Genomic DNA, 12692 nt, shown 5'->3' on the forward strand with positions numbered 1-12692 from the left:
CTTCCACTGCAGGGGGCACAGTTTCAATCCCTGGTTGGGGAACTAGGATCCCACATGCCGCGTGGCGTGGCCAAAAAGGAAAAAATAATAATAATCTGAGTACCTCAGTTTCCCCCTGTGTCAACTGGAAATTCATCTGTAACTGACTTGCTTGGGTCTGGGTTAGAAGGGGGAAGGTAAAGAGAATGACTACCAAAGGGGAAATGGATAGATGAAAGACAAAACTTGGGAGAGAAGCAGAGTGCAAATTGCAGCAGGATTTCCAAAATGAGAGGTCTTGACACTTCCCTGGTTGCCTCCTAAGCCAGTTGGCACCACCGTGCCCTCTTCTTTTCCGCTTTCAATGGGCTTTTCCACGTGAAGGGTCATAAATGGGACAATCACCCTCCTCGGTGACTTGCACTCCCTCCTCCCAATCGCGCACTTCCACGAGCATCTTCCACTCGGGACACCTGCCCACTTCTCAGCACCCTCCTTCCAACCATCACCCCTACCTCAAACCAGCAACCAGAAGACTGATCAGAAATCAGAACACAAACCTCCAGCAGGGAAATGCTGGAGACCGCTGGTCGACAGACTACGCATCGTGTGTGTGTGCACGTGCGTGCGCGTGTTCATCCACCAGTCTAGCCATCTGTTCCTCTGTTTTCCCAGTGGGTTTGGATCAGGGCAAACAGAGAGGCCTGTTTGGGTGGTCCTGACCCCAGAGGTGAGTTCCCTTGGCGGTTAGGAGCCCACAGCCTGGGCAGACTTACTCTCCACTCATTCACCTTTAGAAGACATCACTCCCTCCCACAAGAAGAACCGGTAAGAGGAAGGGGGCTAAAGTCCCACAAATATCCCTTTATCGCAGTTCTCTATTCCCCTCCTACCCAGGGATGGGGGACTTGGTCGAGACACCTGCCCAGGGATGAAATTCAGTGGGCTGGGCAGGCAGGGGAGAGCTGGTGAGGGAAGCAAATGAGCAGGCAGGGACCTCTACCATCACCCTCCCACCCACCTGTGGGCTCCTCGCTCATTTCTCTCATACCAGCTGGAACAACAGGGCTCCAGCTGGCACTAAAGTGCTGTGGTAGCTCTTGCCATGCCGCGGCACAGGTGTAACCTCCACTGGGATGATCCCAAGCGCGCAGAGGCATTTTCAACCTGATTCTACCAGGGCAGTTGAAAGGTGTCTCCCCTGTCACAGGTCTTGGGAGCTTGAAACAGACAGCCCCTGCCCCCAACTTCCCTGTTCCCAGCACTCCAGCTCAGCTGTCCTCTCAGCCAGATTCTGTGGCCAGACTCCCCACTGCTCACTCCTTCAGGTCGGGGCATGGAAGGCCCGGGTGCAAATCTTCTTTACTCGGGATAGTTCAATTAACCCATTGTTGTCTTAGCTCCAGTGACATTCTGCCACCGAAGGCCCTGAGGCCTGGGGGCAAAAAGAATGTGTAAGTATTGAGGTTAAGAGGAGGGTGTGGATGAGACAAAAACAAGTCAGGAGAATCTACTTAGTGGTGTACCAGCCACGCCAATGCCTTCCATGCCTTTTGGATCTGACCCTCCTCTCTCTGCCCACTGCCACCACCCTAATTATTGTAGCTCTCACCTGGATTGCTGTAGTAATTTACAAGCTGGTAGCAATCCCTCCTTATTCCAATCAAGTCTGCTTCCTATGGCAGGGCTACCCATCCTAGAACACTTCAGTTAATCGGCCAATAGCCCTCCAGGGCCTCCTCAAGTCCAAACTCCTTCCGCTGACATCAAAGACCCCCTAAATCCAGGTACCCCTTCCCCAGTAAGTCATTTTTCCCCACCGCACCTCCACACCCACCCTCTCCTCTAGTCAGATCTCTTCACTCTTCCCTGATCACACCATGACAGAGCTCTCCACCTCCCCGCCTTTCCCCTAACTGAAACAGGAGGGAAGGGGGCAGGGCACAACCTTTAAAAGAATGACATAGCCCGAGGACATGACATAAACTGATTAGAACCAACTAGGTCCAAGATGGTCCATGAGTCGACTTCCACTAGACCTTGAGCCTCAGTATATGCTCATTGTAACACGTCATCAAGCTAAATGACACACCCGCAGGTGCCATGGCAGTTCCAAGGCTGACCATAAAGGTGGACAAGTGGGCCGTGGCCCAATTCCTGGAAATCCCCACCCCTTTCCCCAAAATAGCTGGAATACTCCTCCCATTCATTAGCCTATGGAATTACACACCCCTATAAAAACTGACAACCCCATACCCTGGTGCCTTTCTCACCTTCTGAGATGGCCCACACTCTGTCTGTGGAGTGTGTTTCTCTCTAAATAAATCCACTTCTTACCTATCACTTTGTCTCTCACCGAGTTCTTTCTGCGATGAAACATCAAGAACCTGAGCTTCATTAAGTCCTGAGACCAGGTGTGTGATCTCAGTTAAAAGACCGTGGGTCCAAGTCCCAATCTGAGGTGCACAGTTTCATAAGCATGCCTCCCCCTTGGAAGCCTACTCCTTTTCTAGCCAACAGTCTCAATCTCACACATTATTCACAACCGAACTCAAGTTCAAGCTCCTCTGAGAAGCCCTTCTCCCTCCAATCCAGCCCACACTGCTCACTTTCTCTGTGCCCTGAACCCCTGTGATGCTTACTGTCGAGAGCATGTAATGTGGTACATAATTATTTCCCAACTTGTATTATTCTTAGTTGCTTCATATGAATAAGTATGATTTTTCTGCTAAATTATGAATTTCTAAAGAGCAGACCCTTGGCTCTCTCCTTCTCACCAGAACACTGGCATTGGGCTAGACCCAGGAGCACTCCTTAACTCCAAAATGAAGAAGGAAGGATGAGATGAATGAAGGCCCTCTGAGGATCTTCTCCGTCGGTTGCCTCCACTTTCTCAAGACATTCCAGGCAGTTGAGGAGCTGAGGCTGCCCAGAGAGGCCTAGCCAGCCAATTGGCGATGCATCTCTAGTTTTCAGTCCACTCCTACCTCCCAAGGCTTTCAGAGCGATCAATAATGCTGCTTAAGTGATCAGTCTGAGACACAGTGGGCTGCAGGGGCCAGTGTTTGATTAACTCAAGAGAATAAATGTATGCTGGAAGAGGTGGAGCAGAAAGGGAGGAGGAGAAGAGAAAGCAGGAAGAAAGATGAGCTGGGGGAAGGTGGAGGGAGAGGTTTTATGAATGAGGATCCAATAGCATGGAGCTGAGAGTAGTTCTCACCTGATCTGATTCAACAGCTGAAGCACATTCTTACTGAGGCAGCTAATGTGGGGACTTTCTCAGAGCCCAGTGAATCTCCCGGGGCTGCCGGGCAATCTTTGACCTTGGCAGGACCATTGCTGCCATGGCCCACTGAGGGCTTAAGAGGCTGCAGGCTCCCTATTGGATGGAAATTGGGTGTGGGATGGAGACTTCAGGGGACCCTAAGGAAGGACTTGGGTCTTGAGCTATGCTCACTGGCTGAGTCTACAGATATCCCAAGCCCTGGCATCCTTCGGTCCTCCACCCAAGACTGGTGACTGTGATATCCACGATGATATGCGACAGTTGGCTGATCTGCCTGGGTGATGTCAGCATTACCTTTTCTCTGTCCATTGGTGTACACACTACCCCTCCTCCAAGGCTCGAGGCCTGGAAATTTAATTATTTGGCAGTTAAGAAAAAATGAGGAGTTCCTTTCCGATCTTCTTTTACTGGAGGGCCCAAATTTCTAGCTATACCACTAATCAAAGTTTTCTGGGAAAGACAGTGTTATCAGGAAAAAACAGAGCAGACGGCTTATTACTGTGTGAAAGTTCCTCCTTTCATCTAACCATGATTCCTGCTGCTCTCATTAAAAACCTATCCTTCAGATATGATATGATGGTATTATTACTCTCCCCATCACACAGGCTCAAAACCTCTGAATCACCTTTGACTCTGTTTCCTTCCTCACCCCATTCATCCCATTGGTAGGTAAATCAGGTTTCTTCTACCTCCAAAATCCATCCATCCACCTCCTTCTTTCTATCCCCAGCCAGCTACTGTAACAGCCTCCTAGCTGGTCTTCACGCCTCCAGGATGGCCCCCTTTTAATCAATCTGCCAAAGGGAAAAAAAGGAGAAAAAAAGAGATAGCTTCCACTTACAAGAGATGCAGGAGATAGTGGAACAAGCTAAATGACAACAAGGGGAAGCAAGCGGACCAGAATGTGGGATGGTGGACGGAACAACTAACGTGACTTCTCTAACAAGTCAGAGACAGGGGACTGTCGAAAGGGCCTTAGGAGACATAATGACAAAATGTAATGTGCAGAGCTTTTTTGGATCTCGATTCTAACAAGCCAACTGTAACACATGTCCTGAGACAGCTGATGACATTCACGTATGGACTGGGTCGCGGATAATAAAAAGGACTATTGTTACTGTTGTTAGATGTGTTAATGGGACTGTGGTTATATGGGAAAAGGTCCACTCTTCTCAAATATGCATAGAGAGGTATTAGCAGGGAAATGACATCATTGATGTTTAAACTCTATTTTAAAATACTTCAGCCAAGAAAAAAAAAAAAGATGAGTGAAGCAAATATGGCCAAGTTCTGGTAATTACTTAATGTGGATAACGAGTATATGGAGCTACTATACTATTTTCTCTATTTGGGGGGAGAAATGTTCATAATAAAGAACAAAAACAAGGGACTTCCCTGGCAGTCCAGTGGTTAGGACTCCATGCTTGCTTCCACTGCAGGGGGCGTGGGTTAGAGCCCTGGTGGGGGGAACTAAGATCCCGCATGCCTTGAGGCCGAAAACAAAACAAAACAAAACAAAAACGATAGTCATCCACTATATCCCAGACCCCCTTCCTAGCTTTATCTTCTACTCCTACCTCATTTCTCTATGACATCTACCCTATGTCCTTGCTCAAATGATTCCTGTCTGAACTTCATTTCTTCACTCACTCATTAATTCATTTGTTTACTCAATAAATATCCGGTAAGGACCTCTTGTATGCACTAGGCCCTGTAAATGCAAAGATGACTGAGGCGGAGGAAGACAAGAGGCCTCCTTCATCTTTATATCCTTTCTAGCAACTAGCACAGCACCTTGCACATAATAGGTGCTCAATAAACATTTATGGAGCTGATGTGCAGGGGGAGATGTGATAGAATCCCTATCTACTATTAACTAGTATTCAATCCAATCCAAGAAATGCTTATTGAACACCTACATTGTGTAAGGCATTGTGTGCTATGGAGATAAAAAAGATATGAAAAACACCGGGCTTTTTCCTTTGTTGAACTTATAATGTAGACCAGACATACACATATAATAAGTTATATTTGCATGTGAGGGATATATGAATTAATGATTCAAGCAGTAATAGTGAAGTGTATCAGTGATGTACTTACCAAATGTATTTTACAGACAGTAAGTGCAGGAGTTCAGAGGAGGGAGAGAAAGGCCTCCAGTCTAGAATGATCAGAGAAGACTTCACAGAGGAGGTGAATTTGAATGAGAGTTGAAGGACGGGTATTGTGGTATTGGATAGAAGTAGAGCACAGGCAGAGAGGAGAGGGGCCCCTGGTGAGTGGGATAGCATGAACAAGAGCACAGTTGCGATTAAAAAATGTACAAAAGACATGTTTAGGAGAGCCTGACGAAAGACACTTGGCTAGAGTAGAGGGTCCACGTAGGACTGTGTTTCTTAAGTAGACCAAGAACATCAGCATCACTTTGAAACTGAGCAGGACCCTGTGGGGCCTCCCAGGGTACAAAAGCCTTTCAGGCATCTGTCAGTTTCTTATTTGCAGAATAAAGGCTTCAGCCCCCTAGACCTCCCCGAGTTCAAAAGGGCAGATTCAAACAGTTGCTAATCAGGGAAGGGAGGCAATGAAGAAACAAGGGAGGAGCAGTCCAGAAACAATAGTGCAGCCTCGGAGCAGGAACGTGGCCCCTCCTCAAGGAATGTACATAACAATATCTTTGAGTTCTTCTGCAGGAACTAAGGCTCCCTGCCGGATGGTAACTTCAGGCTGAGCGCAAGATTCGTGGAGCACCACCCTGCTACCTCATCACCAATCAGAAGAAACCCATCAGAGGAAAGTCACACATCCTGCAGCCCTCACCCCTAATTTTGCCTATTAAGAACTTCTCCCCCCAAATCATTGGGGAGTTCGGGGGTTTTGAGCATGAGCCATGCGACTACCTTGCTTGGCCCTGCAATAAACCTTTCACTGTTCCAAACTCCAACGTTTCAGTGTTTTACTTGGCATCACTGTGCATCGGGCACGTGAACAAACAACTTGGGGGAGTCCGTTCAAGTGCATATTCCTGGACTCAGGCTCTAGACCTACTGAAGCAGAAGCTCAGATGGTGGGACCCAGGAATCTGCATTTTAACAGTTCCCCCAAGCGATTTTGAGACACATTAAAATGTGAGAATCCATGATGTAGGCAAAGAGTAGGAAATAAGCTTCAAAGAATACACAGTGTTAGGCCCACTCAAGGAGAGCCTTGAATACCAGGCTCAGGAAGCTGAAATTTACCCTACAGGTATCACTCTCTCAAAGACATTGATCATACATGTCTTGAATAAAGGATATTTAGGAATATTAATCTGGCAGGTGTATTATGGACCGGAAAGGAAAGAGACTAGTACAGTGTAGACATGAGGTGGTGGCAGGGTCAGGGTGGACCAGGGTAGAATCAGAGATGGTTCTGTATGTAACAGAGAGGTCAGAGGAGCAAGGCATCTTTGGGAGACAATGAGATGAGTTTGTGAACGCTGAGTTTTGTGACATGATGGCAGACTATCCAAGGGGAAATGTTCAGCAAGAAGGTGGAAATAGAGGACTGAAATAGCGGAGAGGGGTTAAGTTTGGGCGAGAGAAGTGGGAGCGGCCAGGAGAGGGGTGAGAGGGGAAGCCATGACCCCCAGCTGCCAACAGAGGAAGCAGACACAGAGGAAGAGGACACTCAGATCTGAGGTCAGGAGAGTAACTAGCAAAACAGAGAAAAAAGGAGGAGTCACTGAGGTGGAAGGAGACCCAAACAGTACAACCAGGCAGACAGCATCTTCAAAAAGCTAGGGATGGCTATAGCAGTGTGGCTAATGCCGAGGTGAAGCTGAGGCTCAGAAAAGGTGACTAGCTAGGGATGCTCCCAGGGAAACCTGCTCATCTCTGTTCCTCAACGCAACACAACAGGTACACTGGCTCCTCCATGTAACAGGCAGCACCCCTGCCTCGCCTCCCCCTGCCCCCATGTCAGGCCCACACTGATTCCCAAGCTATTTCTTCTAACTGCCCAGGGGAGCAGGCGCTAGCGTGCCACTGGACTGTTAATGTTCCACCGTAAGGATGGTGCCCTCAGAAAAGGGGGCGCTGCCTGTTGTGGGTGGGAAACCACACTGGACCCCAAGATCCCTTCCCTCTCCTTACCAGCTCAGCTGAAGGGGGGCTGGAAAGGAGGGAAGGTGGTGCACTTCCCTCCCCTCCCCTCTCCTCCCCTCCCTAAGCCCCAGCCCTCAGATTTCACAGCAGGGCTGCAAGGTCCAGCCCACTTTCAGAGTCTTTCATTTTGGCTGCTGATAACGCAAGAGAGTGTTTTCCTTTTTGAATTTATGGTAAGAAGGAAAACAGAAGTCCTTGAGAGAAGAGCCAGAACAGAGTTTTCTGCTTCGAATGCTAATAGCCTTAAGGCTGGACCAGGGCTGAAGCTATCTTGGGTGTGGCCTCCTCTCAGGGGCCTGTCAGAGCTAAGGGTCTTCGCCCACTATCGATGGGGACCCTCTCAGCCCCCCTAAAAGGGATCGCCAGGACCTCTGAAGGCATGAACCCCTACAGCCCCCAGAAGCTGAGCTTGTCAGCGTTGAGCCTCATTTCCCATAATTTGCTCCAGGTGTGTGTGTTTTTGTGTGTGTTATGTGCATGTGAGCGCAAGCGTGCTTGTGTGTGCGTGTCTGTTTGGAGGTACCGTGTGCAATTTGTGTGTGTGTGTGTGTGTGTTGTGACTTCATCTAGCCTAAAGGCTCCAAAAGAACAGGGATCCTTCTTCCATTGCATTGGTGCTGCCCTCTCAGGGTGCCTCGTCTGGTGCTGGGTGTGGAGCCCAGTCATTTCTGCAGAGTGTGTAGGGGGTGGGTACAGAGTGCTTCCACTGTCCTGCATCCACCTGTGCTTCCCTCCAAGGACCAAGGGGGGTACTGCTGCAGTGGGGCGGTGCCAGACCAATGCCTCTCCTCTGCCCCTGCCCCCCTGAACACCCCCCAACCCCGACCCCTTGTGCTCTCCTGCCTTGCCCAGCCTGCTGCTGTTATCAGCAATCCCAGGGCTTTCCTGTTGCACTTTTTCAATCTACCATGGCTCCCGAAGGACTGAGTTGGTGGCAAAATCCCCCAATCAGGCCACACAGCTCACTTCCCAAGACCCTGGGACTGCGCCGTTCACCAGAGAGTGAGGTCCTCAGACTCATTCAAAATGGGGCCTACAGCCTCCTAGGAGTCCCCAGCCCGCTCACCCAGGGAGGCAGAAGCTCCACTGCATTCTCAGAAGCCACAGCAACGACAGCATCACTAGCTGGTGTTTATGGGGGCACTGGCTGGCTCTGGGCAGCTAGCCCAGCCAGTCTGCAGGGCACCTCGGATATGGGAGATGCTAAGAGCCAGGAACCTGGGGCACCTACCCCCCTACTCTGGGCCGCCTCCTCTCTCTGGTGGTCATCAGCTCACACTTGTAAGGCAATTGTGGTGGTGACTGCCGGTGGGAGAGAGGAGAGGATCTCTCCACACGCAGCAAGGAGTGTTTCTCTCCTGCTCGGATCATATCCCTCCCTTCTCAGAATCCTGCAGTGGCTCCCAATTGCCTCTCACATCAATTTAAACCTTCTCTCTGTGGGCCTCCAAGTCCTCCATAATTACATCCCACCTTCCCACATCCCCACTCCCACACACACATCACGCATAACTCGGGGCCAGACAGAGACGGTTGATGCCATCCACCCACAGCGGCTCCTGCCTGGGTCCTGCCACAGGTGCCTGAAATCACCACCAACGGAGCCACTCCTCAGCCTCCTTTGAAAATGCAAATGTTAACTGAAGGGGGAAGGCAATAAACCACTATCAGCTATTAACACCTTGGCCAGACAGGGATTCTGTCTTCAGATCTGACCAAGCTTCGAGCAAAGCCCCACCTAAGCGTCTAGGGGGGCGGGGGAGGGGACCCAGAGGCGCCTGGAGCAGCGGACGGGAGGGGTGCAGGGAAGGGGTTCTGACGTCGAAGCATCTCTGTCACGATTTTACCAAGGGCTACAGTCTGACTCGGCATCTCCACTTAAACCCGTCAAACCCACTAGTCCTCCCTCCCTCCCCCCAACCTGCTTCCCCCTCCACACATACATTATGTCTTATTTCACCTCAGGGGTGCCCTCATGCCAAGCTGCTGAGATTGAATTGCTTCTCTCACGTGAAAAAAAAAAAAGCTACGAAATTGGGTAGAAGCTGGCATGTCTGCCCGGGCATGGCCAAGTCTTGCTGAGGTCTCCCGGGGGAGAGCTGAGAGCCTTTCGCTCAGTGGAAATAGCAAAGGCTTCCTGGGAAGCCTCTCTCAGCTCCCAGGAAGCTGAGGGCTGGGTTCCCCGTTTCTCCTGCAGTGAGCTTGATGGGCAGGGAAAGGGAAGGAGGGGCAAGGTCCCCCAGCCGAGGGCCCCAGTGGCTGAATCACCACAGCACCCCAGGCCTTCAAGGCCAAAGTGTGTGCCTTTTACCCCAAGACTTCCAGTGGGGAAAACTCACTCGGGGCTCCTCTCTGAGTCAGCATAGACTCACCCACCCTCCACGACACGAAGGGCGCCCCCAAGGGAGCCTTGCTCTTATAGCAGTTTCTCCAATAGGCAAGAGTCCAGAGACAGCCCTGCCCTCTGCAAGAGCTGCAGGATGCTGAGACCACCCGGTGGACTCTAGGGCTCTGCAGCTGGGCTAAGATGCCAAGAGGAGGGGGCAGGTCTGGCAGAATCCAGCGTACACCGTGATCAAGGGCTCTTTGGTGGCAGCTACAAGACAAGGGTGGGGATGCCACTTGCTTCTAACGGAAGGTGTCAAGCATTTTTGTCCCTGCAGTGGTTTCAGTGTGTGTGTTTGGGTGTGCAAGAGAAGCCCAGGAGCTCGGGTGTGGATGGGCACGACTACAAGAGTTGGGAACGCTTTTAGCCAGAATGGAGTTCTTAAGGGCCCTGGTAGAGGGCTCTACAGCAGCTTGGGGTATGGGGGGCTGTGTGTTTGTGCCTTGGGGGGCAGCAGGTGCAGCTGTCATGTAGTTTCTCAGGGACACTCTGAGACAACACACTCACTCACATACACTCACTCCAAGCTCCAAAGCACCCGGCTGGGGGATAGAGAAGCAAGTGTGTGTGTGTGTGTGTGTGTGTGTGTGTGTGTGTGTGTGTGTGTGTGTGTGTGTGTGTGTGTGTGTGTGTGTGTGTGTGCATGTGTTAGCAGTGCTGGGGAGGGGGTGCATGTAGCTGTTTGTGTTTGGGTGACTGCTTCCTGGCGGGAGGGGGGCAACTGTAGCTGTGTGTGTGTGTGTGTGTGTGTGTGTGTGTGTTTCACCTTTGGATGAGGGTGACTGTGTAAGCTGAGCGCCGGGTATACGGTGCGGCTGTGTGTGCGTGTGTGCGTCCGTGTCCGCGTGTGAACATGGCCCCGGGAACCACGCACATGCTTCAGACAGCTGTTTCTGGCAGCCCGGGGGCTCGGGCTTCTCGGGGCACCCCGGCTAAGGGGCCCCCTCCCAGCAGCCAGGCCCCGCGTCTCGCCGGCTCTCGCAACTGTGCCCACGGCCCCGGCGCGCACACAAAGGCTCCATAATGAACGCGCTGCGCTCCCCTGCGCTCGGCTCCTCAACCCGCACCCTCAGCGGCCGAGGCGAGCCCGCCACTCCGGCGACTCACCGGTCAGTGGGCACGCCACCGGCCGCTCCCCACGCCCGCCCAAACTCCGGGCGGCCCGACGCTCGAAGCCCCCCGCCCCGGCCCCGGCTGCCGGGGGCGCCCAAGCTCCCGGCCTCCCCGAGCCTGCCCAGGGCGGCACGCTCCCGCCGCGCCTCACCCCCAGCCGGGCTGAGACTGCGGGTGCGCCTCCCTTTAGGCAGCGCGCCTCTTACCTTCCTCCTCCGCCTCCTCTTCCTCCTCCTGCTCTTCGGCGGCGCGGCGGCGGCGGTGGCGCGGCGGCGGCGGCAGCGGGACTAGGGCGCCCGTGTCCCCGAGCCCGGCACGGGCGTGCGGCTCAGTGGCGCCGGGCGGCGGGGCGGGCGAAGGTTGGCGGGGCGGCAGCAGCTGGCCCGGGACGCGGGGAGCTGGCGCGCAGGCGGCGGGCTGCGGGCAGGCTGGCAGCGGCGCGCGCGGGCTCCTCGGGCGGGCTCCATGGCTGCGCCGCGGGCGGCACCATCGCCGTGGCTCGCTCGTCTCTCGCTCGCTCCAGGAGTGCGGCAGGCTGCGAGGTGACGGATGGCGGCGAGGCGGCCGGACGGCCGAGGAGGGGAGGGGAGAGGGGGCGGGGGAGGGGAGGGGAGGGGGAGGAAAGGGGGGAGTACGGAATGAGGGGCCTCTCCGGCGCCTCCCGACCCTCAAGTGCGGGCGTCGGTTTCCCCGAATGGGAACGCGGCTTAAAGGCACAGCTGCCGGCTCGGGTCACAACTAAAAATACGCACAAAATTGACAATTGGAGAAAGAATCTCCCAGGATACAACCCAGCCACCCAGCTACCCAGCCCGGCGCTGCCTCACTTTTTGAACCTGACCGTTCTGCCTGGGCTCTGCGGGGAACTGCTGGCAGCGAAGAGGGCAAGCCAATTTCCAAAGTGCACCCGCGAAAGTGGGGGGAATGGGGGCGGGGAGTGAACTGCCGAGAAGGGGCCACTGGAACGCTCGCTTCGGGACTCCATTCCCCGGCCCCTGACCTTGCCTCCCCGAGCACCCCCTCGCCCCCTGTTTGCTCTCCTTCTGCTGGGGTTGCCCTCCCTGCAGCTCCCCTTCTGGTCGCCACCGCCAACGTCCACACGCACCTTGAGTTTCGGCTCCGGCTCCAGCTCGCAGCGCCTCTCCCCAGCACTGGAGTGCGAGCTGTTTCGAGCCCAGGCCCGGCCCGGGAGCCCACCTCAGGAAGGGAGCGATCTGCCAGCTGACAGAGGTCCGCTTAGAGCATGCGGTTGGTTTGGTGAGAAGGGAAGGAGGTTAACATGTGTGTGCGTGTTTGTGTTCAACAGCAGATGGAGGGAGGGTCCTGCACACCACACACACACACACACACACACACACACACACACACTCCCAAAGGAGAGCAACCAGGCACACAGCACAGTGCCTGATGAATGATCTCAGGACATTTTTAAGAGACACGCTGTGAATACTAAACATGTAGCAACCGAGATTCAAGGAAGGCTCTTGGTCTCCCAGGTGGCTCCAGACCCCTTTGGAGGAGTTCTGGGGATCTAGAAGAAAGGCCGCTCTCCTTCTCCCCTAAAAGGTAGCCTCAGTGGGGACCCAGAGGGACTGGGAAACTGGACAGTGGGTCTGGGAGGGCAAAGTTGAGACCAGGGAAAAGAAAAACAGAAGGAAAGGGTGGAGTTGAAGGCTCTGGTGATGCCAAATGCGTGGTGAATTTTTGCACGCCAGAGGCCCCTCGCAGACACAACTAACATTGGCACACTTGAGTCTCAGCAGTTCTAGGGTGAAAAGTGAGCCCT

General features: G+C 53.3%; 1 protein-coding gene across 5 annotated transcripts in view; it reads right to left on the reverse strand.

The window, feature by feature from the left end:
- FRMPD3 (FERM and PDZ domain containing 3) overlaps positions 1-11226 on the reverse strand; it is a 139529-nt gene extending 128303 nt beyond the window's left edge. For 2 of the 5 annotated variants that reach the window (XM_060292625.1, XM_060292618.1), the window contains exon 1: positions 11113-11213. The gene's annotated coding sequence lies outside the window, so the exon portion shown is untranslated. Of the gene's footprint in view, positions 1-11112 lie in introns of all 5 variants that reach the window. The other 3 variants (XM_060292622.1, XM_060292616.1, XM_060292620.1) reach the window with 3 other exon arrangements.
- Between the last annotated feature and the right edge of the window lie 1466 nt (positions 11227-12692).

This window comes from Globicephala melas, chromosome X (assembly GCF_963455315.2).
Source record: "Globicephala melas chromosome X, mGloMel1.2, whole genome shotgun sequence".
NCBI classification, from domain to species: domain Eukaryota; kingdom Metazoa; phylum Chordata; class Mammalia; order Artiodactyla; family Delphinidae; genus Globicephala; species Globicephala melas.